Source organism: Dama dama, chromosome 9 (genome assembly GCF_033118175.1).
Source record: "Dama dama isolate Ldn47 chromosome 9, ASM3311817v1, whole genome shotgun sequence".
NCBI lineage: Eukaryota > Metazoa > Chordata > Mammalia > Artiodactyla > Cervidae > Dama > Dama dama.
Window position 1 is genome coordinate 108,665,256 of NC_083689.1, and position 27,393 is coordinate 108,692,648.

General features: G+C 47.6%; 1 long non-coding RNA gene across 1 annotated transcript; it reads right to left on the reverse strand.

Moving 5' to 3' along the window:
• On the reverse strand, positions 1-26,894 carry LOC133061513 (uncharacterized). Its single transcript, XR_009694008.1, has 3 exons — positions 26,702-26,894; positions 9,194-9,380; positions 1-270 (listed from the first exon to the last, which is right to left on the reverse strand). It is a non-coding gene; the product is annotated as an uncharacterized LOC133061513 (long non-coding RNA).
• Between the last annotated feature and the right edge of the window lie 499 nt (positions 26,895-27,393).

Here is a 27,393-nt window from a genome sequence, read left to right on the forward strand (position 1 = left end):
AGCAATATAAAGTTTTCTTTATTTCCTCTGCTTTTTTATGTTAGAAATTGGGGAATCATTCTGAATTTCAAACAATCTGCCTGGTCCCAATACCAAACTGTTGCATATTTTTGCAGACTTCAGCTCAGTTCAGTTCAGTTCAGTCGCTCAGTCGTGTCCGACTCTCTTCAACCCCATGAATCGCAGCTGCCAGGCCTCCCTGTCCATCACCAACTCCCGGAGTTTACTCAAACTCAGGTTCATTGAGTTGGTGATGCCATCCAGCCATCTCTGCATTTAAAAAACGTTTTGTAAAAGAAATCTTATATAGAGAAAAAAACACATAAAAAGTAATTCTCATACGATATTAGAATATCTAGTGAATCGTAAATAAGGAAGCATTAATTTTATTGTCAATACAAATAAGTACAGAGCAATAATACTAGGGAGTCTCAGATGCTCTGAACACTGTTGGAACTACTGAAATGACACAAATTAGAGAGTTTTAACATGCCCTGATGAACTGTCACTATTTTAGGTGCAGAAATATCTGGACTCATGGCTTGTTTTTGTATCTTTGATTTATTATTATCCTGAGGAGATAAGACTATGGTGCTTGGAATTCTATTTGACCCTCCATACTTGAAATTATTCCCTTCTACTACCTAGCAACTAGAAAGTAGGCAAGGATTTAAGGGGAAAATATGCTCAAATATACAGTAAACTGAAAAACACACATGTAGGAGTGAGACACGACTTAGTGACTGAACAACAACAACCCTTTCTTTAAATGTCTTCCTGGGTCTTTGAAAAACATTCATTTTAGCACAAAATTGCTTCTTGGATTAGAATTAGGACCTTTTGGGAAGGCTTATAAAAGCACTCACTTTTGGAAGGGGTTTCCAGGGTGATGAGTGAACGAGATCAGCAGTAACCATAAAATGTTAGGATCTGAGGTCAGAGAAGCTCTGTCCACCCCTTATTTTGTATGTGAGAAGGCTGAAATCCCAGAGGCTGGTGGCCTTGCACAGGCCACACATGTCAGGGTAAGGCTGTCTCTAGAATGGCACCTCCTGCCCTCATCCGGTTGCTCCTTTGACCACAGCATGCACCCTGGAATTCACTAGCACCCAGCACCCCCTCCAATGCCTGGTAGTTAGTGGACTCACAATAAATGTGTACTGACTGAGCAGCCTAAGAGCCTCAATAATTTAAAATATCATTGTAAATTGGTTACAAACACTGAAATTTTCAGACAACCTAGCCAACTGCAACAAGATCATTTTGAACAAGAAGAGGGATGGCTGAATAATATAAACAGGAGGAAAGAATTAAACCATAGCTTTTAGTAACCAGCTAAAACGTCCCATAATGAGAGGCTGGAAGAGCTGGTCACCCGTGACCGCATCAGGAACACTAAAGCATCCTTGGCGATGATGGAGTAAAACATAGAATGAGAGTCTTTTGCTTTAATGCGGCTATTCAAACAGCAGGTGGATGTTCAGAATGGTTCCTTTAGAGAAATCAGGGGGAAATTTTGACATCAAAAGGTCTTGAGATAACCACAGTAATGAGAATGACCACTGAGGGAAGACCATTCTTCTCTTACACTGAGTGAGAATATAGCTATTTTGATCATTTTTATTCAAAAAAATGGAAATTTTGCTTAATTTCCATTTATCCTATTCTAAGTCTACCAACCTTGCAAAGCAGAGGCATGATTGATCTTAAAATGTCAATCTCGCACCTAAGGAGAGGAAGAAAAGATTTATTTAAAGAATAAAATGTCATAGGGGTTCCTGGGAGAAAAGCTCCTGGGTTTGGATTTTCTTTGACAGCCAGGCTTCCAAAAGAGTAATTACCCCCCTCTATACATTTTGTAGCAGATCCCCAGATGGCTATGAGTGAAGACCTCCAGACTGGCAAATATTTCCATGTTTTAAGGTACCATTTGGCAATTAATCTACCTGGGTGCTGACTTTCAAGTAAAGAGTTCTTGGGACTGAAAGAAAAACTCCTCAGGACTTTGGGGTGATGATAAAATTCTACGCCTGGACACTTTCATCCCAGTGAAAATGCATCCACCAGGCTGGGGTTGGCAATGAAGCAGCTGGCATTTAATGCTTTTGGTTTAGTCCTAGGGGCTCAGGGAGGCAAGTGAAACCCACAATTTGGATAGCTCACCTGACTACATTTTAAAGTATGAGTGGGTACAGAAAAATGTGAATGGATTCATCAGAGAGCCTGAAGAATTCTCAGCATCTATACACAGTCTTCACACTGAATATTTAATATGCACATTAATCTATATTTCCAGCATCTACAATAGTGCCTGCCTAGCACAAAGTAGGCATTTGATGATTATTTGTGAAAATGTTTCAGTGTTAAAATTAGAGGAAATCTCCCACTGTTTAGATGCAGACAGAAATTTATATTATTCATGAAAATGTATCATTATTTTACAACCTTTTCAGTTAAAAAAAATGAGTTTAAAGACACCTCGGATTTTACCTAAATTGGCCTCATGTTTCAGAAAGAATCTTCCTCAAATCACCCTGGATTAATGTTCTATTTCTAAAGATGTTTAGGTGGAAAATGGCTATGTATAAAGTCCAGTGACTGCCATATTGGCTTTCTTTGTGCGAGGATGAATAATTCCTCTTCTTCAGGTATTCTTTACTTTCCAGACGGTGGGCGAGATTAATGGTGCATGCTGCCATTGCTCTGAGCTAGCTGGAAAGATCCCAGTCATCCTGACAATCTGGAAAACCAGGTCCCTCTTTTTACCCTTGCAGTCATTACAGAGGGACAAAAGGCCAAGAGGAGAGCCACTGTCATTGCCGAGCACCAGACCAGGAAAGAACCACTCCAAAGGCAGGAGTGTGTGACCCCCATCTCACTCCTGGGGAGCCCGAGCAGGGAGTCAGCCTCTCCAGGGACCAGCAGGCTACCAGCGCTGAAGAACCTGCTGTGTCTTCCTAGTGGAGGGACAGGACAGAGGTGTGAACACAGCTGCAGCTGGCCGCAGGGACTGCTTCAGAGCACGGCCCGAGACAGAGAAGGGAGGGGCTGTAATGGCCCGAGCATGTCATTTCAACGCAATTTATATTTTTATATCCTAACCCTTATGGCAGAAAGTGAAGAAGAACTAAAGAGCCTCTTGATGATAGTGAAAGAGGAAAGTGAAAAAGTTGACTTAAAGTTCAACATTCACAAAATGGCATCTGGTCCCATCACTTCATGGGAAATAGATGGGGAGAGAGTGGAAACAGTGGCTGACTTTATTTTATTTGGCTCCAAGATCACTGCAGATGGTGAGTGCAGCCATGAAATTAAGATGCTTACTCCTTGGAAGGAAAGTTATAACCAACCTAAACAGTATATTAAAAAGCAGAGACATTATTTTGCCAACAAAAGTCCGTCTAATCAAGGCTACGGTTTTTCTAGTGGTCATGTATGGATGTGAGAGTTGGCCCATAAAGAAAGCTGAGCGCTGAAGAATTGATGCTTTTGAACTGTGGTGTTGGAGAAGACTCTTGAGAGCCCCTTGGACTGCAAGGAGATCCAACCAGCCCATCCTAAAGGAAATCAGTCCTGGGTGTTCATTGGAAGGACTGATGTTGAAGCCGAAATGCCAATCCTTTGGCCACCTGATGTGAAGAACTGATTCATTTGAAAAGACCCTGATGCTGGGAAAGATTGAAGGTGGGAGGAGAAGGGGACGACAGAGGATGTGATGGTTGGATGGCATCATGGAATCAATGGACATGAGTTTGGGTAAACTCTGGGAGTTGGTGATGGACAGGGAGGCCTGGCGTGCGGCGGTTCATGGGGTCGCAAAGAGTTGGACATGACTGAGCGACTGAACTGAATTGAACTGAACCCCCCAAAGGTGATGGACTAGGAACTGGGCCTTTGGAAGGTGCTTGAGTCATGAGGTTAGAGCCTTCAAGAAAAGGATTAGTTCTCCAAAGAAAGAGATCCCACAGAGCTCCACAGCCCCTTCTGACACTCAGGGGCTCAGTGAGAAGCTTGCCTCCTGGAAGAGGGCCCTCACCCGACCATGCTGAGCTCAAATATCCAGCCTCCAAATCTGTGAGTGATAGATTCTGCGCTTTATAAGCTATCTCGCCTATATTGTTATAGAAACTTGAACTGACTAGAACAAGACCAAATCCAGAATATCATTATTGTTGCTTAGTTGCTCAGTCATGTCTGACTCTTTGTGACCCCACGGACTGTACCCCACCAGTCTCCTCTGTCCATGGAATTCTCCAGGCCAGAATACTGCCAGAAGCCGTTCCCTTCTCCAGGGAATCTTCCCAGCACAGGGGTTGAACCCAGGTCTCTCGCACTGCAGGCAGATTCTTTACCATCTGAGCCACCAGTGAAGCCAAACTAAGAATGTTCCTAGTAAATTTTCTAAAAAATAAATCCACCAGGAAGCTACCTAGTCCTGGTGTCCGGATAACACAAAGTTCGTTCATTTATTTATTCGTTCAACAAATAGAGCATCTCAGACCAGTATGATGGATTGGCTTAGTAAATATCTCTGCTTCTTGGCAGATAATCAAGCAAGAAACTTACATGTGACTTTGGAGCATCCTTCTAAAGAATTTCTATAGGTTACACAGTTACATGCTTATGGTCAAACATATGAAGGATAAAGGGAATATTATCAAAATAAGATCACTCTTCAAAAATTATTTAAAAGGTCTGAAAAATTTTAAACTGAAGAGACTGTCACATGAAGTCAGGGTCTGAATGCTCACACCCTGTTGAACCAGATCCAGCAGTACCAGAACTGCTCTATCTCAGCAAATTTCACCCTGAGGGGTAGCATAATATGTGAAACCAAAAATGCACAGGTATTTGGTTTCCCAGTGGCTGTAGGGTAATAGTCTAATTTATTTGGAATCTGCCAAGGAAACAGTTTATCCTCTCATTTATGTCTCAATTTATGTTTTTGAATTTTTAATAAGTTTTATTGATTTTTCTTGACCATTTTTCTATGACACACTGAGGAAAGTAAATGAAGTGTTTTAGCATATTCTCTCTAAATGCCTTCCATAAAATGCAATGATATTGCTTTCCGTTTGAAGAGATCTTGGATTTTCTCCCCTGCCTTGTGTCAGTGATAACATCATGGGAACAAAAGCGTTCCCACCCGTTCCTGACTTGGTATCTACATGGCTGTGAGTGAAGACATGGGCTTTTTCCACAAACTGCTAGGGTCAGATTGCTGCAGACATGAATTAATAAATGCAGAACCAATGTACAGCTGTTACCGGGAACCAGAGAGTTAAATCCAGGATCCGAGGCAACACCTCGAAGCAGCAGTGGCAGGGATTTGTATTTGAGTTGTGGTGGGGTTCTAAGGTGTAAGAGGGAGGGTGAGATGGAGAGACGCAGAAAGCCTCATCACAGCACGCAGTGGTTTCTCCTTAGGAGAGCCTAGTGGCTCATTGTGCCTGTCAAGTAGGCTAATGTGCCTGTAAATTTCCTCTGACAGAAAACACATCACAGCAGCAGCAGCACCAGAAAACAACACAACCAAACTGTGGAAGACTGAAGGCCCAGCGCTTTCCAGGGTGATCAGAACGTAACAGAGTTAAAAAAATACCAGGCACGGAAAATAAACAAAGAAAGGCTAGGAAGAAATGAGATCACTTTCTAAGAAAAACACATTTATCATTTATAGGCCAAAGGAAATGCTTTTTCCACAGCCATTTTTTTTTTTTAGATATATTTGGCAGTCTCGGTTCAAGGTCAAAAATATCAGAGGGCGAAAGGAATATGACTCAAGATTTAAGATTTGTCGTGACTGGCTTTGTAATTGCATAAATATTAAATATGTAGAAATAATTGTACGCACATTATCTCCACATCTCCACACGTTGCTTTAATTTTTAATGTAATCTTTTATCCGCCTTTTCCTGAGCTGGCTGTGGGTCTGTGATTTGCATAGCTAGAATGATCTGGTGCCATCAATTTAGTAATGAAGTTACTCATTGAACAGAAGAGGCTTCTAAAAGATTACACAAAGCTGCAGGAAAGAAGACTGTGGAAATGAAATTTTATGTTTCAGGTAAATGGGAAGTTTATTTTATAGCACATTTTCCCATTATAAATTTAATATGGCTACTTTAAAATAAATTTGGAAACCAGAGAAGAGAGGCAAAAAAATACCTATATTTTCATCATCCTAACAGTGTTTCACATTCTGGTCTTTCTATACATAAGCATATATATTTTTAATATAGATGCAATCATGTTCTGTGCATGTGTGCATGCATGTGTACAATTCTGCACCTATATTTTTTCTCTTATCAATATGATTTTCATAACTATAACTTTTATGACTGTAAAATAATAACAATAAAGGGGTCCATAATTAGACTCATCCATCAAATTTCTTGTGGCTAGCAATGCAGAGTAGTGAAGCATCTGACACTGGGGCCAGGTGAATCAAACACCAGCTCTGCTACCTAACTTTGGGGATTTGGACAGATTAGTAAGGACTGTACCTCAGTTTCCTCAGATATAAAAATGGGCATAATAATAGTGCCTCTACTAGAGTGTTCTTGTGAGAGTTAAATGAGATAATCTGTGGGAAGCACTTAGCCTGCCTCTTTCATACAGTAAGTACTAAGACTAAGTGTTATTAAAGACCAAAAAGTCAAAAAACATTATGCTGGGATTTAAAAAAGCTTAAGTTCTAGAAAACTGAGTTTCCTGAGACATTGTCAACACCCTAGAAATCTACACGTGCCTTTTTCCAGTAACAGTTCCCCACCTCCACCACTAATCAGATACAATGGTTAACACTTGCTTGCTTTGCCTCATCCTTAAACATCTAAGTACACTACCCTAAGAGTACAGCTTCATTTCACCTGCATTAAGCCTGATATGAATGGAATCTCTCTCTCCTTCTACCTGACCCCCCCCCCCCCACTTAAGTATCACTGTGTTTAAGAAGCACACAGAGACTTCCCTGGTGCTCAGCTGGCTGAGACTCTGAGCTCCCAACGCAGAGGGCCGGGTCCCATCCTTAGTCAGGGAACCCCATCCCACACGCCACAACTAAGAGCTTGCATGCTGCAGCTAAAGATCCGGCATGCTGCACATGAGATCTGGCATAGTCAAATAAATAAATAGTAAAAAAAAAACAAAACAAAACAAAAAAAACTAAGGCTTGGTTAGGTTGTGATTAAAAAAGGCTTTGGACAGGGAGCCAGAGAACTTGGCTTCTGGTCTAGTCTCTGTAAGATCCTGGGCACATTGTTTTGCTTCTCTGGGGCCTCCATGTAAAAATGTTTGGATGTGCTAAGTGTCTTTGAAGATTTAGAGTACTAAACTGCTAAGCCCTTCCTCTTTGAGTATTGTGTTGGCATATGAGAAGTCGGAGCCAGGAAGAATCCAGAGAAAGGCCTGGGGCTTGCTGGAAATAAGCCTCCTCTTCTCAAAATTCAAGCCAATAACAGTGCCAGCAAACAAAGGGCTATAGAAAAATGAAAGTGATGATCCCACATTGCAAATAATTTTCTCATTTCTGATATGTGTACATTTAGATATGTAATTGGCCTTAATATGCACAGGGACTATTTTCCCAGGATAAATCATAGTCATTAAGAGCATGTTAGGAGTTTGGAGTTCAAATAAATAATCACATCATGTAAGCTTTCCTGGCCAGAGACAGTTTTGAACATTTTAACCCATTCTCCCTGTGGAAGTATTTTCATTTCTCCAAATGCTGCCTGGGGTAAGGACTGCAGGGTGGCCCACTCAGTGTCCAGTCCACTGTCCTCTTATGGAGGCTTTCATAATGCAGAGACTGGAAGCTTAAAACACGTCCCAGACTTTTAGTACCAAGAGTTATGGATATGAATTAGGTCTGTCAGTTAAATATACTCATGCAAGATTTAGAAAACACAAGGGAAGTCGAGGTAAGCCTCCTGAACACTTATGACTGTATTTCTCTTATAACTAGGCTAATGGAAACTTTCTTCTAGAGCAATGTTCCATAGTTCATTACTCAACCTCCCAGCCTCCTGGAAGATAAGAGGCAGTTTATGGCAGCTATGAGGGCAGTAGCTTTTTGACTCCACCTCCTATCACAGGGTGATGTTCTTGAACCCCATGTTCCGGTCATTCTCAGCAGTAATAGCTCCACTGACAGGTCAACTCTGTATGTGCTGGAATTATTCATTCTCACAGGCCTCGTCTGTTAACTCACTTCTTCAACCCTGACATGAATTTTTGTAAGCACCCTCTATTAAATACCTCCCTGCTTAAAACATTTAGAATTGTATCTGCTTGCACCAAATCCTGACTGATACACATCCTAGATATTATTTTGGAAAGTCTATTCACTGTAATACAAGATGCAAAGTATTATAACTCTACGCAATGCTATAGCAAATAGGGGAGGGGTTTTGAAATCAGAAAAAAAAAAAAAGCTATACCATTTAGTAGCTATCTATTCTAAAGCAAGTTATATAACTTTTTTTTGTGTCTAAGTTCCTATATATTCATATATATATGCACACACACACACACACATATATATATCAGTATACTAATCTTGTAGAGTTACGAGAATTAAATGAAGCAACAGAAGCAAAGTATCTATGACCTTAGTTCAGTTCAGTTCAGTCACTCAGCAGTGTCCGACTCTTTGCGACCCCGTGAATTGCAGCATGCCAGGCCTCCCTGTTCACCACCAACTCCCGGAGCTTACTCAAACTCATGACCATAGTACCTAGCACCAAATTGTTGCTTACTTTGTAGAGTTCATTTCTTTCTTTCCCCATGTTGAATGTCCTTTAGTGATTGAGGTGATTATTAAATAATTTGGGGGGCAATTCCTTTTAAAGGACTTTTTAAAAAACCTTGTAGGAACACGAAGATTTGGCACTGATTCACAGAGGCAAGACGAATAGGTTTAAACTCAGCTCAAGAGCAGACTTCTATTATGAGTACTACTGATTCACCCCAACTGGTAATTCAGGGCTCAGATAACTGGCTAATTATTTCAACAAATACTTGTCAAGCCTCAACATTCCAAGACATCACCCATTAAGGTACAGTGGTAAATCAAAAGGTTCCTGAATTCCAGGAGCTTGCATTCTACTGGGAGAGATGGACACAAAATAATATATAATTTCAAACAAGGAGAAGGACTATGAGAAACAGGTGTTCCTCCTTTCCCTACCTTCTCAGAAGTTTATTGTCACTTGACTCCTCCCTTCTCTCCACTTCCTTCCACGGCAGGAAAGGCACAGGGAGGTGGAGTTATGCCAATAATGCTGAGACTCTTAGGTAGGTGAGTAGTTTCAGGACATGTGAAGAGACTGGAGCCTGCTACTGTCTCATGGATGCCAAGAGAAAACAGAATATGCCTGTAGGAGAGACAGAGGAGTGTGTCAAAAGTGGCGTTAGCATGTTAACCCAAACCCCATGAGGTCTCAGGGGAGGGATCCAGCTGGGTGCCGCATATACAGTGCTTTTCTGTCACAGCCAAGAAGTATTGAATTGCTTTCACAGTGTTTGGTAAGCAATCCAGTTCTTTGTTTGGGAGATTGGTTACTCAGCGTTGCTCGCTGCAAAGCCAGCTCTGAGAACTGACCCCAGTGAAGGCTAGTTTGGGCTCCGCATCTTTGGTGTGTCCTGGGATGCTCAGGACCCTCAGCAGGTTGCTTTCTCAACAGGTAGAGGGAGTACAACAACTGAATCCACCATCCTTTACAGTTCTGTGCAATCATTAACATTTTCTAAGGTTCTAGAACTTTGTACATGGGAGAGCAGAAGGAAAAGAGGGCGTCACTGGATAAGATGACTGGATGGCATCACCGATGCAATGGACATGAACTTGGGCAAGCTTTGGGAGATGGGGAGGGACAGGGAGGCCTGGGCGCCCTGCAATCCATGGGGTTGCAAAGAGTCGGACACTACTGGGCAACCGAACAAAAACAAAGAACTTTGTTTCTACTCCCTTCCAACCTTTCTCCCCAAATATAATGTATCTAGGCAACTGAAGACCTCAGGCAGATTATAGAAGCAGTTGACAGAGTGAGACAGATATTTTCCAGTTATTACCAAATGTAACCTGAGGCTTCTGTTTGGATATACAGCCTCTCATTTTCGGAAGCATGGTGCTAGTCCTTCTTGAAATTTCACCCAGTGTCTTTTCCTATTCAAGATGTCATTGAGTGCTCATTTTAATAAACCTCCATTGCAAACATGTATTTATATGGGTAGGGAAAATAGGAAAAGGGCAGAATATATGTTCACAGCCCCAAGCAACAGCCTTGATGACCATTGCGCTTGAATCCTGGGAGAAAGGGTCATTTGCGTGTCCTTCTCAGGGTCCACTTTCCTTCAGCATCAAGCCAGGAAGAGAAAATTGCAGACTTGCTCCACAAGAAACCAATGTTGTCCAATGATCTATGTGAACTCCACTCTCCACCTCCCATGGTGGTGATTTCAGACCTTCTCTACCCCATTCAGCTCTTGTGGATTCCATTTTCCCCTTTCCCAGAGAAATGGAAGGCATCTGGGGAATGCTCTCCTAACATGTCATGTGCTATCTCTTGAGTCCTGCAGCAAATGCCGAAAAATAGCTATTATTATCTCAATGTGATACATTAGAAAATTGTGTTTTGGAGAATTTATGTAACTTTCTCAAAGTGACAAAAGAAGAAGACTTTATGACATGGGGCCTTCCTCATGTAGGCTTCTGGAAACAGGAAGAGCTCAGTTGGTAGAGAATCTGCCTGCAGTGCAGGAGACCCAGGTTTGATCCCTGGGTCATGAAGATCCCCTGGAGAAGTAAATGGCAACCCACTCCAGTATCCTTGCCTGGGAAATCCCATGGACGGAGGAGCCTGGTTGGCTGTAGTCCATGGGGTCACAAAGAGTTGGGCACAGCTGAGCGACTCACACACACACACATTTTTTATTTTTTGTTTTCCTATGAGGTTCCAGCCTCCTAAGCCATAGAAATGTATGCACTATCGAGACTGTTTTCTTTCACTTTTTCTAGATACATTTTCTCATAGTATAAGGGCTAGATTTGTAGCTGCTATAATCCAAAGGGTTCATAAAACCTCTCTTATCTTCCCCAAAGCAAAAAATTATTTCCTGGGAAAGGACCCTAGGCTGGTTCTGAACATGCTGGGGAGACTGGAGGGTCATCTCTCTAGTTATTTAAATGTCAGCTAGGATGAGGCCCTGAGGCTGAAGACATCTGGGCTAAGAAGGAGACCCTCTCAGGAAAGGGAGGGGGACAACTAAGCCCTTTACCTTCATAAGCAGATAAAAATTACTTTTCCCTGTCCCTTGTCTACAGAGTATCTGGGCATTTATGTAAGAAAACCTCCACTGGCTTTCTTCACTTTGTCCTGGGGTAAGGCCCAGGGCAAGCTGGGAAAGGCTAGCATGCAGCTCCTCCTCACTGCGGGGTAATAAGGAATCTGCATCTGATCCAGAACACCTCGTGCGTTCACTCAGGGTCAAGTGAATAAAGACGGATATGAAAACCCCACCACTAGACAACTCAGAGGAGGGATAAGAACGCACATATTTCCAGACCATGAGACGAGTAGCTATTAAAAAATACCTGGTCACAGTTGAAGAGAAACAGAGATAGTGTTTGAGTTTCCTTACATGGAATGAGCAGGAATTTGCTGGTGGACAAGAAGGCTGAAGGACATTCTAAACAGAAAGAACTAAGACAAGGATTTGAGGCACACCTTTGTTCAAGTTTTTATAAAACTGACCCTTTCTTCAAGGTGGTGCTTAACTTCTATTTGTCATAAAACTGTCATATTAACTTTAATGGAATAAGACAGCTTACTGCCACCTTCCAGAAAATAGTTCTAATAACTATACAGGTTGACAATAGTAGTAGTATGCATGGAAATGTTAAATGTGTGGTATATACAGCCATACATAGTAGACTGGCCCATTAGAGACAAGTTGTTCAACATAACTCGAGTGAAGATTGTACGTGAAAGTATGATAGGCGATAAGCCTGGATAGAAAGTCAGAGGTCAGACTCCTGGGCTCATATCCAGAAAAAACCCAAAACACTAATTCCAAAAGAAACATGTACCTCAATGCTCATAGCAGCATTATTTACAACAGCCAAGATATGGGAGTAACATAAATGTCTATCAACAGATGAATGGATAAAGAAGATGTGCTACACACACACACACATGCACACACACACACAAAATGAAATAGTACTCAGCCATAAAAAAGAACGAAATTTTGCCATTTGCAGCAACATGGGTGGATTTGGAGGGCATTGTGCTAAGTGAAATAAGTCAGAGAAAGACAATTACTGTATGACATCATTCATATGTGGAATCTAAAAAATATAACATACTTGTGAGTAAAACAGAAAAGAGGATACAGATACAGAGAAGAAACTAATGGTTATCTGTGTGTGGGGGGGCAACAAAAGGGTGGGGGAGTGGGAGGTGCAAAGTACTGGGTGTAAGATAAGCTCAAGGATGTATTGTACAACACCGAGAACAAGCAACATTTTGAAGTAACTGTAAATGGAAAGTAACCTTTGAAAATAGCATTCATTTTTTTAAAAAAAATTAAAAATAAAGGCAGAGGTCAGAACTTGAAGGAACCTAGGGTCCATACTACTGTGATTAGCATCAGATGTGATGGTACTGGGAAACTACTGATGGATTTTAGGCAACAGTATGAGACTGAAATTTTAAAAATTTCACAAACAGGGGATATTGGAAAAGTCATGATAATAAGAGAAGGCAGGGGACGTGGTGAGAGACAGACTGGAACATAGCAGGAGTGCATGATAGAAAATAATGGAGAGGAGGCTTCTTGGGTGGCTTCCCGTTGGGAGTGATCCTTTCTACTACCCCTACTGATGATCCCCATCACTGTACCTTCTTCTCTATTATCTCAATATTTTACTTAACTCGTCTTTTTCCTGTGTCTTCAATCTCTCTCCACTTCACCCCTATGGCCTTTAGTTGCCCCAATATATCAAAGACTTCCCCCTGCTCACCCCTAGTTTTTCACGTGAGTATTTTCCCCTGAGTTATACTGGCTTTATTCACTCTTCAGATTGGGGGAAATCCTACCCTTCTAAGTGACTGGCTGAGCCGCTCCTAAGTAACACTGCAGTAGCTAAGAGAGCCATGAGGGTCACAGCTAAAGCTTCTAGGTTGGCTTACCACAGCTCGAGAGAATCAGCCATTAAAGTGACCACCGGCTGAACTGGACTCAGACAATGTATCACTTGCACAGCAAAAACAGTATGGGCATCGCGTCACCCCCACATCTCTAGTCCCACATCGCATCATCTCTAGTCCCACATCGTGTCACCCTCACGTCTCTAGTCCTACATTGCATCATCTCTAGTCCCACACTGCATCACCCCCACATCTCTAGTCCCATTACGCGTCATCCCAAACATCTCTAGTCCCACATCGCGTCACCGCCACGTCTCTAGTCCCACATCGCGTCATCCCACACATCTCTAGTCCCACATCGCGTCACCCCCACGTCTCTAGTCCCACATCGCGTCATCCCATACATCTCTAGTCCCACATCGCGTCACCGCCACGTCTCTAGTCCCACATCGCATCATCCCACACATCTCTAGTCCCACATCGCGTCATCCCACACATCTCTAGTCCCACATCGCGTCATCCCACACATCTCTAGTCCCACATCGCGTCACCCCCATGTCTCTCGTCCCACATCGCGTCATCCCATACATCTCTAGTCCCACATCGCGTCACCGCCACGTCTCTAGTCCCACATCGCATCATCCCACACATCTCTAGTCCCACATCGCGTCATCCCACACATCTCTAGTCCCACATCGCGTCATCCCACACATCTCTAGTCCCACATCGCGTCACCGCCACGTCTCTAGTCCCACATCGCATCATCCCACACATCTCTAGTCCCACATTGCGTCACCCCCACATCTCTAGTCCCACATCGCGTCATCCCACACATCCCGAGTCCCACATCGCGTCACCCCCACGTCTCTAGTCCCACATCGCATCATCCCACACATCTCTAGTCCCACATCGCGTCATCCCACACATCTCTAGTCCCACATCGCGTCACCGCCACGTCTCTAGTCCCACATCGCGTCACCCCCACGTCTCTAGTCCCACACTGCGTCACCCCCACGTCTCTAGTCCCACATTGCGTCATCCCACACATCTCTAGTCCCACATCGCGTCATCCCCACGTCTCTAGAACCACATCTCGTCATCCCACACATCTCTAGTCCCACATCGCGTCATCCCACACATCTCTAGTCCCACATCGCGTCATCCCACACATCTCTAGTCCCACATCGCGTCACCGCCACGTCTCTAGTCCCACATCGCGTCACCCCCACATCTCTAGTCCCACATCGCGTCACCCCCACGTCTCTAGTCCCACATCGCGTCATCCCACACATCTCTAGTCCCACATCGCATCACCGCCACGTCTCTAGTCCCACATCGCGTCATCCCACACATCTCTAGTCCCACATCGCGTCATCCCACACATCTCTAGTCCCACATCGCGTCACCGCCACGTCTCTAGTCCCACATCGCGTCACCCCCACGTCTCTAGTCCCACATCGCGTCACCCCCACGTCTCTAGTCCCACATCGCGTCATCCCACACAACTCTAGTCCCACATCGCATCACCCCCACGTCTCGAGTCCCACATCGCATCATCCCACACATCTCTAGTCCCACATCGCGTCACCGCCACGTCTCTAGTCCCACATCGCGTCACCCCCACATCTCTAGTCCCACATCGCGTCACCCCCACGTCTCTAGTCCCACATCGCATCATCCCACACAACTCTAGTCCCACATCGCGTCACCCCCACGTCTCGAGTCCCACATCGCGTCACCCCCACGTCTCGAGTCCCACATTGCGTCATCCCACACATCTCTAGTCCCACATCGCGTCACCCCCACGTCTCTAGTCCCACATCGCGTCATCCCACACATCCCTAGTCCCACACTGCGTCACCCCCACGTCTCTAGTCCCACATCGCGTCATCCCACACAACTCTAGTCCCACATCGCGTCACCCCCACGTCTCTAGTCTCACACTGCGTCACCCCCACGTCTCTAGTCCCACATCGCGTCACCCCCACGTCTCTAGTCCCACACTGCGTCACCCCCACGTCTCTAGTCCCACATCGCGTCACCCCCACGTCTCTAGTCTCACACTGCGTCACCGCCACGTCTCTAATCCCACATCGCGTCATCCCACACATCTCTAGTCCCACACTGCGTCACCCCCACGTCTCTAGTCCCACATCGCGTCACCCCCACGTCTCTAGTCTCACACTGCGTCACCCCCACGTCTCTAGTCCCACATCGCGTGACCCCCACGTCTCTAGTCCCACATCGCGTCATCCCACACATCTCTAGTCCCACATCGCGTCACCGCCACGTCTCTAGTCCCACATCGCATCATCCCACACATCTCTAGTCCCACACTGCGTCACCCCCACGTCTCTAGTCCCACATCGCGTCACCCCCACGTCTCTAGTCCCACATCGCGTCATCCCCACATCTCTAGTCCCACATCGCGTCACCGCCACGTCTCTAGTCCCACATCGCATCATCCCACACATCTCTAGTCCCACATCGCGTCACCCCCACGTCTCTAGTCCCACATCGCGTCATCCCCACATCTCTAGTCCCACATCGCGTCATCCCACACATCTCTAGTCCCACACTGCATCACCCCCACATCTCTAGTCCCACATCGCGTCATCCCACACATCTCTAGTCCCACATCGCGTCACCGCCACGTCTCTAGTCCCACATCGCATCATCCCACACATCTCTAGTCCCACACTGCGTCACCCCCACGTCTCTAGTCCCACATCGTGTCACCCCCACGTCTCTAGTCCCACATCGCGTCACCGCCACGTCTCTAGTCCCACATCGCGTCACCCCCACGTCTCTAGTCCCACATCGCGTCATCCCACACATCTCTAGTCCCACATCGCGTCACCGCCACGTCTCTAGTCCCACATCGCGTCATCCCACACATCCCTAGTCCCACATCGCGTCATCCCACACATCTCTAGTCCCACACCGCGTCACCCCCACGTCTCTAGTCCCACACTGCGTCACCCCCACGTCTCTAGTCCCACATCGCGTCATCCCACACATCCCGAGTCCCACATCGCGTCACCCCCACGTCTCTAGTCCCACACTGCGTCACCCCCACGTCTCTAGTCCCACATCGCGTCACCCCCACGTCTCTAGTCCCACACTGCGTCACCCCCACGTCTCTAGTCCCACACTGCGTCACCCCCACGTCTCTAGTCCCACATCGCGTCACCGCCACGTCTCTAGTCCTACATTGCATCATCTTTAGTCCCACAATGCATCACCCCCACGTCTCTAGTCCCACATCGCGTCATCCCACACATCCCGAGTCCCACATCGCGTCACCCCCATGTCTCTAGTCCCACATCGCGTCATCCCATACATCTCTAGTCCCACATCGCGTCACCGCCACGTCTCTAGTCCCACATCGCATCATCCCACACATCTCTAGTCCCACATCGCGTCATCCCACACATCTCTAGTCCCACATCGCGTCATCCCACACATCTCTAGTCCCACATCGCGTCACCGCCACGTCTCTAGTCCCACATCGCATCATCCCACACATCTCTAGTCCCACATTGCGTCACCCCCACATCTCTAGTCCCACATCGCGTCATCCCACACATCCCGAGTCCCACATCGCGTCACCCCCACGTCTCTAGTCCCACACTGCGTCACCCCAAGTCTCTAGTCCCACATCGCGTCACCCCCACGTCTCTAGTCCCACACTGCGTCACCCCCACGTCTCTAGTCCCACATCGCGTCACCGCCACGTCTCTAGTCCTACATTGCATCATCTCTAGTCCCACAATGCATCACCCCCACGTCTCTAGTCCCACATCGCGTCACCGCTACGTCTCTAGTCCCACATCGCATCATCCCACACATCTCTAGTCCCACATTGCGTCACCCCCACATCTCTAGTCCCACATCGCGTCATCCCACACATCCCGAGTCCCACATCGCGTCACCCCCACGTCTCTAGTCCCACACTGCGTCACCCCAAGTCTCTAGTCCCACATCGCATCATCCCACACATCTCTAGTCCCACACTGCGTCACCCCCACGTCTCTAGTCCCACATCGCGTCACCCCCACGTCTCTAGTCCCACACTGCGTCACCCCCAAGTCTCTAGTCCCACATCGCGTCACCGCCACGTCTCTAGTCCTACATTGCATCATCTCTAGTCCCACAATGCATCACCCCCACGTCTCTAGTCCCACATCGCGTCATCCCACACATCCCGAGTCCCACATCGCGTCACCCCCACGTCTCTCGTCCCACATCGCGTCATCCCATACATCTCTAGTCCCACATCGCGTCACCGCCACGTCTCTAGTCCCACATCGCATCATCCCACACATCTCTAGTCCCACATCGCGTCATCCCACACATCTCTAGTCCCACATCGCGTCATCCCACACATCTCTAGTCCCACATCGCGTCACCGCCACGTCTCTAGTCCCACATCGCATCATCCCACACATCTCTAGTCCCACATTGCGTCACCCCCACATCTCTAGTCCCACATCGCGTCATCCCACACATCCCGAGTCCCACATCGCGTCACCCCCACGTCTCTAGTCCCACATCGCATCATCCCACACATCTCTAGTCCCACATCGCGTCATCCCACACATCTCTAGTCCCACATCGCGTCACCGCCACGTCTCTAGTCCCACATCGCGTCACCCCCACGTCTCTAGTCCCACACTGCGTCACCCCCACGTCTCTAGTCCCACATTGCGTCATCCCACACATCTCTAGTCCCACATCGCGTCATCCCCACGTCTCTAGTCCCACATCTCGTCATCCCACACATCTCTAGTCCCACATCGCGTCATCCCACACATCTCTAGTCCCACATCGCGTCATCCCACACATCTCTAGTCCCACATCGCGTCACCGCCACGTCTCTAGTCCCACATCGCGTCACCCCCACATCTCTAGTCCCACATCGCGTCACCCCCACGTCTCTAGTCCCACATCGCGTCATCCCACACATCTCTAGTCCCACATCGCATCACCGCCACGTCTCTAGTCCCACATCGCGTCATCCCACACATCTCTAGTCCCACATCGCGTCATCCCACACATCTCTAGTCCCACATCGCGTCACCGCCACGTCTCTAGTCCCACATCGCGTCACCCCCACGTCTCTAGTCCCACATCGCGTCACCCCCACGTCTCTAGTCCCACATCGCGTCATCCCACACAACTCTAGTCCCACATCGCATCACCCCCACGTCTCGAGTCCCACATCGCATCATCCCACACATCTCTAGTCCCACATCGCGTCACCGCCACGTCTCTAGTCCCACATCGCGTCACCCCCACATCTCTAGTCCCACATCGCGTCACCCCCACGTCTCTAGTCCCACATCGCATCATCCCACACAACTCTAGTCCCACATCGCGTCACCCCCACGTCTCGAGTCCCACATCGCGTCACCCCCACGTCTCGAGTCCCACATTGCGTCATCCCACACATCTCTAGTCCCACATCGCGTCACCCCCACGTCTCTAGTCCCACATCGCGTCATCCCACACATCCCTAGTCCCACACTGCGTCACCCCCACGTCTCTAGTCCCACATCGCGTCATCCCACACAACTCTAGTCCCACATCGCGTCACCCCCACGTCTCTAGTCTCACACTGCGTCACCCCCACGTCTCTAGTCCCACATCGCGTCACCCCCACGTCTCTAGTCCCACACTGCGTCACCCCCACGTCTCTAGTCCCACATCGCGTCACCCCCACGTCTCTAGTCTCACACTGCGTCACCGCCACGTCTCTAATCCCACATCGCGTCATCCCACACATCTCTAGTCCCACACTGCGTCACCCCCACGTCTCTAGTCCCACATCGCGTCACCCCCACGTCTCTAGTCTCACACTGCGTCACCCCCACGTCTCTAGTCCCACATCGCGTGACCCCCACGTCTCTAGTCCCACATCGCGTCATCCCACACATCTCTAGTCCCACATCGCGTCACCGCCACGTCTCTAGTCCCACATCGCATCATCCCACACATCTCTAGTCCCACACTGCGTCACCCCCACGTCTCTAGTCCCACATCGCGTCACCCCCACGTCTCTAGTCCCACATCGCGTCATCCCCACATCTCTAGTCCCACATCGCGTCACCGCCACGTCTCTAGTCCCACATCGCATCATCCCACACATCTCTAGTCCCACATCGCGTCACCCCCACGTCTCTAGTCCCACATCGCGTCATCCCCACATCTCTAGTCCCACATCGCGTCATCCCACACATCTCTAGTCCCACACTGCATCACCCCCACATCTCTAGTCCCACATCGCGTCATCCCACACATCTCTAGTCCCACATCGCGTCACCGCCACGTCTCTAGTCCCACATCGCATCATCCCACACATCTCTAGTCCCACACTGCGTCACCCCCACGTCTCTAGTCCCACATCGTGTCACCCCCACGTCTCTAGTCCCACATCGCGTCACCGCCACGTCTCTAGTCCCACATCGCGTCACCCCCACGTCTCTAGTCCCACATCGCGTCATCCCACACATCTCTAGTCCCACATCGCGTCACCGCCACGTCTCTAGTCCCACATCGCATCATCCCACACATCTCTAGTCCCACACTGCGTCACCGCCACGTCTCTAGTCCCACATCGCGTCACCCCCACGTCTCTAGTCTCACACTGCGTCACCCCCACGTCTCTAGTCCCACATCGCATCACACCCACGTCTCTAGTCCCACATCGTGTCATCCCACACATCTCTAGTCCAACATCGCGTCACCGCCACGTCTCTAGTCCCACATCGCATCATCCCACACATCTCTAGTCCCACATCGCGTCACCCCCACGTCTCTAGTCCCACATCGCGTCATCCCACACATCCCTAGTCCCACATCGCGTCACCCCCACGTCTCTAGTCCCACATGGCGTCATCCCACACATCTTTAGTCCCACATCGCGTCACCCCCACGTCTCTAGTCCCACGTTGCATCACCCCCACATCACTAGTCCCACCGAAGGGCACTGGCCTGGGGAACCCGAGACGGAGCCAGGAGCGATGGCGGATCTGCTACCGAGAGCCGTCTCAGCCACAGCCAGGCAGTTTCTAGACTTACACAGCTTAGAGCTGTATTTGCACGAAGGTGCAATTAGAAGGAATCAAAGCAATCAACTGAGATGAGGGAGATGGAGGAGCAGTGGTTTTATGGCAGCTCCTCACAAGAAGCTTATCTCCCCTGGCTGAGAAGGGACTGCAGGGCATTCCACCAAGACCCTGGTCAGACTGGGCTGTCTGGTCTACGTAAAGCTATGTGAAGTCAAGTGGTAGCAGAGCTGTTTCTTAGTACAACCCTGACTTTCCACGCATCCAAGAAAGAATTATTTACTATCTTCATGAATTTAGGCCACCCATTAGGTTACCTAATTAACTCTACTGATTAACTGCAGGGGCTTGGAACAAACATTTTCTATTTGTCTTAGACTACTTCAGATGAGAGTGACCAAGACTCTGACTCCTGGCAGGATGATCAGACCAACTTGAAAGCTAAATTGCAAACAGACTCCCAACCAGAGCTAAGCCAGCTAAGCACGTCTCAGTACTACCAAGACAGACCTTGCATGCATGCTCAGTCACTTCAGTTGTGTCTCATGCTCTGCGACCTTATGGACTGGCTCCTCTGTCCATGAATACTGGAGTGGATTGCTATGCTCTCCTCCAGGGGATCTTCCTGATCCAGGGATCAAACTTGTGCCCGTGTCTCCTGCATTAGCAGACAGAATCTTTACTCACTGAGTCACCTGGGAAGCCAGAGACAGACCTTAGAGAGCCACTATAATGTAGGAGATACATTGCTCCACCTGCCCTGATTTATTCATCTCAGGGCAGCAATGGTGTTGGCATTTGAATGTACTTTGATTGGTCAGGCGCGATGTGGTTGTCTATAACCAGTTTCATTAGATAGTTCATACTGGTTTTTGTCAAGCAAGTATATGTCTGATGTCCACATTGAGAAGTAGTGCCCTGTATGCATGCATGCTAAGTCACTTTAGTCGTGTCCGACTCTTTGTGACTCTACGGACTGTAGCCTGCCATGCTCCTCTGTCCTTGGGATACTCCAGTCAGGAATACTGGAGTGGGTTGCCATGCCTCCCCTACTAGGGGCATAAACTGTATTAGGAGTGTTTTTGAGTCATGTATCAGAGCAAGTCAATTTAGTGTTCCTTGTGATGGACAAAGCCCTTGGTTAAACCTAAATTATTCCTGCAGAGCAGGGTGCAGTGCTTCTGAGAACAACCTGCCTATCACAGCCAACCAGCCTAGCCTTTACAGTAAGAACTGCTCCAGGTAAACTAGACTCTGCTGATAGGTCTGTAGTCCAGCAACAATGTTTTGTTGACATGGGGGTCAAGGTTTGATTTTTCAGTGTCCAAAGGAACATCTGTTAAGTATTTGGCAGTAGGGTCAGGAGACAGTGATAGATACAACAGTCAAATTCAGAGCAGTAGCTACAGTCTGGGGAAAGCATAGAAGAGAATTTTCTCTTAGCTAGTAAACAGAGAGCACACGGGACTGAATTATCTCAGCTGGGGCAGCCATATTAATGTCCAGAAAATTAATCTTGTTCTGTCATCATTGGTGGAAGTCATCCAAAAGGTCAACAGTCTTGAGTGTAAGATCTAAGGACCAAGGAGCTGTGTCCTAAGGCCTAAGGGTCTAGATCCAAGTTAAGAATGGGTATTCAGCTACCAAAGCATCCTGAGACACCAGGCCAGGTGTTCTCCATCTAACAGTTGAGAGGTTACTGAGTCTTCCCCCGTTCTCAGCCTCCTGGCGCTTCAGGTGTTCTCCCTCTACCAGCTGCGCTGCCGCCTTCCTTCCACAGCCAGACGAGTGGTAGGACCCAAGTCTGCAGCACCGCGTCCCTGGTTTTCCAACCCTATAACTCCTAACCAGCACCATCTGCTTGGATTGCTCTCTCAATGTCTTTTTCCTCATATGGCTTTTACCATCCTAGAAGCCATCCCGCCCGTGAGGTGTGGGTCTTGGCAGGAACATTTTGGAGTTGCTATCTCTCATTCTTGATTATCCGATGCCCTCTAGCTCAAATAGATCTTATGAAGGTGTATTAAATACTTGCTGCTTCCTGCTTATCATCTCCAATCACCCTACTGTTGTCATTATGAACCACCAAAATGAACCTGTGTGATGTTTCATGGAATGTCAAGATGATCACGTTTCCGTAGGCTAGAGTAAGGAGAATGGAGAGGTATATTTGTAATAGGGAAGAAGCAATCTGGCTCGATAATTCATCTGTTTCTTTTACTTTAACCTTTGTATTCTATTGCTTTTGCTATGAGAAAGATGCCCATAGCTTGAAATAAATAAGACAGTCCATTCTCAAGACTCTCATCACTAACAGTATAACACTTTTCCATTCACATAGAAATAAAAAGTTGCAGAACAGAGAATAACATTTTCTTCTTGGGTGTTATAAGAATATTGTGATAGGATCTACATGGACAGCTGTAAGAACAAAGGATTCTAACACCAAGAAGTCTGCAATAACCAACTGCACCTCCCGTTTTAGTGTAAAAGAAGCCCGAATTCTAGAGAAAGGAGGTTCTTTGGGACGCTAATCCACCATCTTCTAAATCTGCTGGCTTTCTGAATAAAGTAACTATTCCTTGTTCTAATTACTTGTCTCTTGATTTATTGGTCTATTGAGCAGTGAGCAGTTCAAGCCTGGACTCAGGAACGTGCTGTTGGCCCTGATAGATAAAAGCCAGCTTTTGGGGGTTTTTACAAATAAGTATAGAGAAGACAGCATTGGTCATATCAGTAGCTATACCAAGTACCAGGTACTGTGTTGATTCGCTCCAGTAAAAATACTGCACCTGAGGATAGCAGCCACAATTAGAATTACCTTCTGGCTAAGTTTATAATATTCCACAGTCAATTTTTAAGATCTCCTTCTGCACTGGCCAAACTGGTGAGTTAAATGAGAATAAGATAGGTATCAGCACCCGTGCTTTTTTCCAAGTCTTTTATGGTGACACTGAACAGGGAAGAGCAAAGCTGACTCTATACTGGGTCTATTTCTTTCACTTTAAACTTTGTATTCTATTACTTTAGCTGTAAGTTAATTACTTAAGGGATGTTGCCTATAGCTTAAAGTATACATAATGGCCCATCTCAGGGAGCCCAGCTTCCCTTGACTGATCTTACGATAAAATACCTTTTTTAACTCACAAGAAACATCCTGACCTGTAAAGATCTGCAGGAAAGTAGAAATTAACATATCTCCTCCAGAATCTGGCCAGAACTCACAAATATTTGCAAAAACGTATCCTCCATTTTTACTCTATCTTTTCATCTTCTCCTCTTGCTCTGTAAAATAAACCAGCATCCAAATCCAGGCAAGAATTACTGGGACACTACTCCCACTAATCCACCATCCTCTAGGTCTGCTGGCTTTCTGATAAAGTCACCATTCCTTGTCTCAACACATTGTCTCTTGATTTATTGGCTTGTCGTGAAGCAAGCAGCATGAGCTTAGACCTGGTAACAATATTAATTGCTTTAGTATCTTGTAAGGGAGTGAAATTTCCAGGAGCAACCACTTAGCTCTTCCTACTCTAATGGCCCTCATCCCATGGATAAGAAAGCCAAAATGGGGATATGACCTATTCTAGACCTCGCAAAATAATTACACAGTTGGTTGGTGTGTGGATCAAGTGACCTAACGACCAACTGTGAGCTGGATATGAGTTAAGGCTTCATCTATCAACTGACCAAGATCAAGTCCAGCTTTAGTTGAAGTGTCACAGTGGTGTTGTGTGTCCTCAGGAATTAGCATCAATTCAGATCCAAGATCCAGAAAACCTCAGAACCACTCTAGTACCACTCTAGTATATGGCTACACATTTCGGGGGAACAAGGTTGAGGGATCATTTACAACATGTACTGTGGCAATGGTGCAAGGTAATTCCTAAAAAGTACACAGACTCTCCTCCAATCAAGGGGTTCTGGGTCTGAGAATCGATATAGGTCTAAAAACTGAGAGAATCCACTGTGGTGACTCAGGTTGGATTTTGGATACCTGATTTAGAGCTTTTCTTCTTAGTAAATATCAAGTAGTATTCTCTTAGGGGGGTTTCTCTGAGGACTCAGGTGGTGAAGAATCCAAATGTGCAATGCAGAAGGTTCAATCCCTGGATTGGGAAGGTCCCCTAGAGGAGGGTATGGCAACCCACTCCAGTATTCTTGCCTGGAAAATCCATCGACAGAGGAGCCCGGTGGGCTACAGTCTAGGGGGCTGCAAAGAGTTGGACACGACTGAAGCGACTGAGCACACACAGCATTCTCTTAGGTTGCCTTTCTTTTTCCCAGGGCCTCTCTGTGGGCAAAGGCATTCTGATTGCCTGTGCATACCTGCTGCCCTTTCATAAGGCAGATGTGCCACAGCATCAGTGGTAGTCTGTGCTAATTTGGGGTTTTGTTATCCCCATCATTATCAATGAGTCCACCTCAATAGTGGCATCATTAATAGTCATACATGGCCTACTGAGGGAAACACCCACAGAAATTTTCAGAGACGCAAGTCTTCCTCTCACGGATGTATTTCTCAATTCTTCAGTGAGGGGAGTGTCTTCTGGGCCTTTGGGGGATGGGTATGCAGATTACATGCAATAAGTCTAGGGTAACATTTCCCTCAATTTTGGATTCCCTGCTGCACATTATGCCAGGGAAGCTTGGCATTTCAATCTCACAAACTTCAGGCAACCAATGAGTCTAAGTTTCCATCAATCAACCAATTAAAGTATTAGAACCACCTCTAGCTACATGAGTTAACATATATAATAAAAACTCTATCAATAAACTTGGCTCAGCATACTATTACATTCCATCATCCATGGTCTAACACCTCAGAATTCACACAAACACATGTTCTCCGGGTTTTTGCCTATATATTAGCAAAGTCTTGTCATTCCTTTGCTTGTACGTTACTTCTTCCCTATCATAGTGCACACCTATACCCCCAGGAATTTGCTGTAAATTGATTTTAGTTGTGACAACACTGGTGGGAGAAGGTGATTACCATGGTTTTTGAGGAGAATGTGAATTTCCTTTCAAGGCACCTGCCCCAGGTGAATTTTCAAGCAGAGGAAGCCTACCTCTTCAGAAACTGGAGGGCAACCTACTCCCATAGTGAGAGGGGCTCAGAGAAACATGTGGGTTCAAGATTGTCCATTTTCTCTGGGTCTAACCCACTCCAAGTTTTGGGATCCTGTTATTTAATAGTACTCTAACTTTTACATGAGAAACTTAGCATATCTGTGAATTTGATAGAAGTTGTAATGCAGTAACATGAAAATGAAAATGTGTTTGATTTTCAGCAATATCCTTTTGTCGCTACAATCAATGAGCTTCATTTAGAATTGGACAAAATCTCTCTGGTTCTCCTACGGTAACTTGGAACTGTGCTTATTATTTCTCTTTTTAAGCATTCAAAGGAACTCAAAAGAATACATCTCACACCACAGTCCTTACAGTTACCTCACAGCCATAACAGTCCAGTGTAACTGCCACTTGGGGCCCCAAGGCACTTGGTAGTCCAGCACCACAAAGTTCACAGGTGGCTGGTTAACTGAGATGCCCCCAGCACCACAAAGTCCTAGCCTCTTGATTCTGTCAAGGAATTCAGCACCCAGCTCAAGCCCAGGTGTCCAATCAAACTGAACCATCTCTTGGGACTATAAAAAAAGCTTAATAAAAAGAATTATTAACTACCACAGGGTTTTGGACTAATGAGAGATTCACTAATAAGATGAGTGAAAATACAGAAATAGCCGCTATAAGGAGTCAGACTTATAAATAACCTTGGGGTTAGGAGACAGAGTTGTTAAAGATGAGCTCCCGCTGTCCTTCCCAGGGCTAAGACCCAGACCTGACTGGAGAGGGCAGGGCCTGGCCCACTGCATGGCAGATAAAGCACTGCGGTGCTATTCCGTGTGAAAAATCCGCCGTCTGGAGCTTGCTATGAATCTTGCATCTTGCCTCCAGGGTGCTCAGAAAGTTATTCAGGAGGTCGAGTCTATTTTTAGCCCCTCTACTACAAAAATGTTTGGATGGCATCACTGACTAGATAGACGCGAGTTTGGGTAAACTCCGGGAGTTTGTGATGGACAGCGAGGCCTGGCGTGCTGCGGTCCATGGGGTCGCAAAGTGTCGGACACGACTGAGCGACTGAACTACAAAAAAAGAGTTGGCGAAGTGCTAGCTAACCGTTGGCCCCTGAGCAACACGGGAGCGCGGTACGGGGAGAGCAAGGTATGCTGCCACTGCCTGCCTGCCGATACACCAAAACCTGGCAGAAAACGCAATTCTTCCCGGAACGTCTCTTCAGCCTTCTCCAGGGACTAGGCGTCCGCCTCTGCTGGCAGAGGAACGCTCACTTCACAAGGCCCAGATCCATTTTCCCAGTGCAGCCAAAAAGGATGAGCTGAGCTGAGACGCAATGGATACACCGCCGGCACAGGCCGGTTTCCCTCAGGTTTTGTGGCCGGGTGTCTATACCTGTCGGGGGGCTCCTGCCCTCAGGTTTGACCAGAAGTCAGGGAGGCAACGGAGGCAAGGCTGAGTCTGAGCACAACGCGCAGCCCCCTTCTCACGAGTTTCTGCCCACGGCCCTGCAGGCCTGGGCCTCGAGGTCAGGAGACCCGGGCGACGAAAGGTAGGCGGGCAGAAGGCGCGGCGGACCCGGGGGCCCGGCGTCGGTCCTCCCGCGAGGCCGCCCTCCCGCCGCGGCGCTCCCGAGGCCGGCGCGGGCGGGCGGCGCGCGCTGATTGGCCGCCGGGGCGCCCGCCCCCCGCCCGCGCGTCGAGGGGCGGGGCCTGACGCCGCCTCGGCGCCGGGGCCGCGGGCGCCCACTGACCGCGCGGCGCTGCTCGGCAGCTGTCTCTGCGGGCTCGCGGCGGCAGGCGCGCGGGCGCCGAGGGGCGCTGCAGAGCCGGCGTTGCCTTTCGCGGCGGCCGCCGCCATCGCCGCGCGTGCGGGGCGGGCGGGCGGGGACTCGCGGCTGCGGCTGGAGCGGGCTTCTCCGGGGGAGGCTCCCCTCCTGCCCCCGTCGCCCTCCCCCGCGCGCCGCCGCCGCCCGCCCCCAGCGCCCCCCGGTGCTGCCCTGTTCCCGAGAGCCCGGAGGCCGGGACGGGAGGCCGGCCGGCGGGCGCGCACTCTGAGGAAAGTCCTGTCAGAGCCGGGCGCGCCCG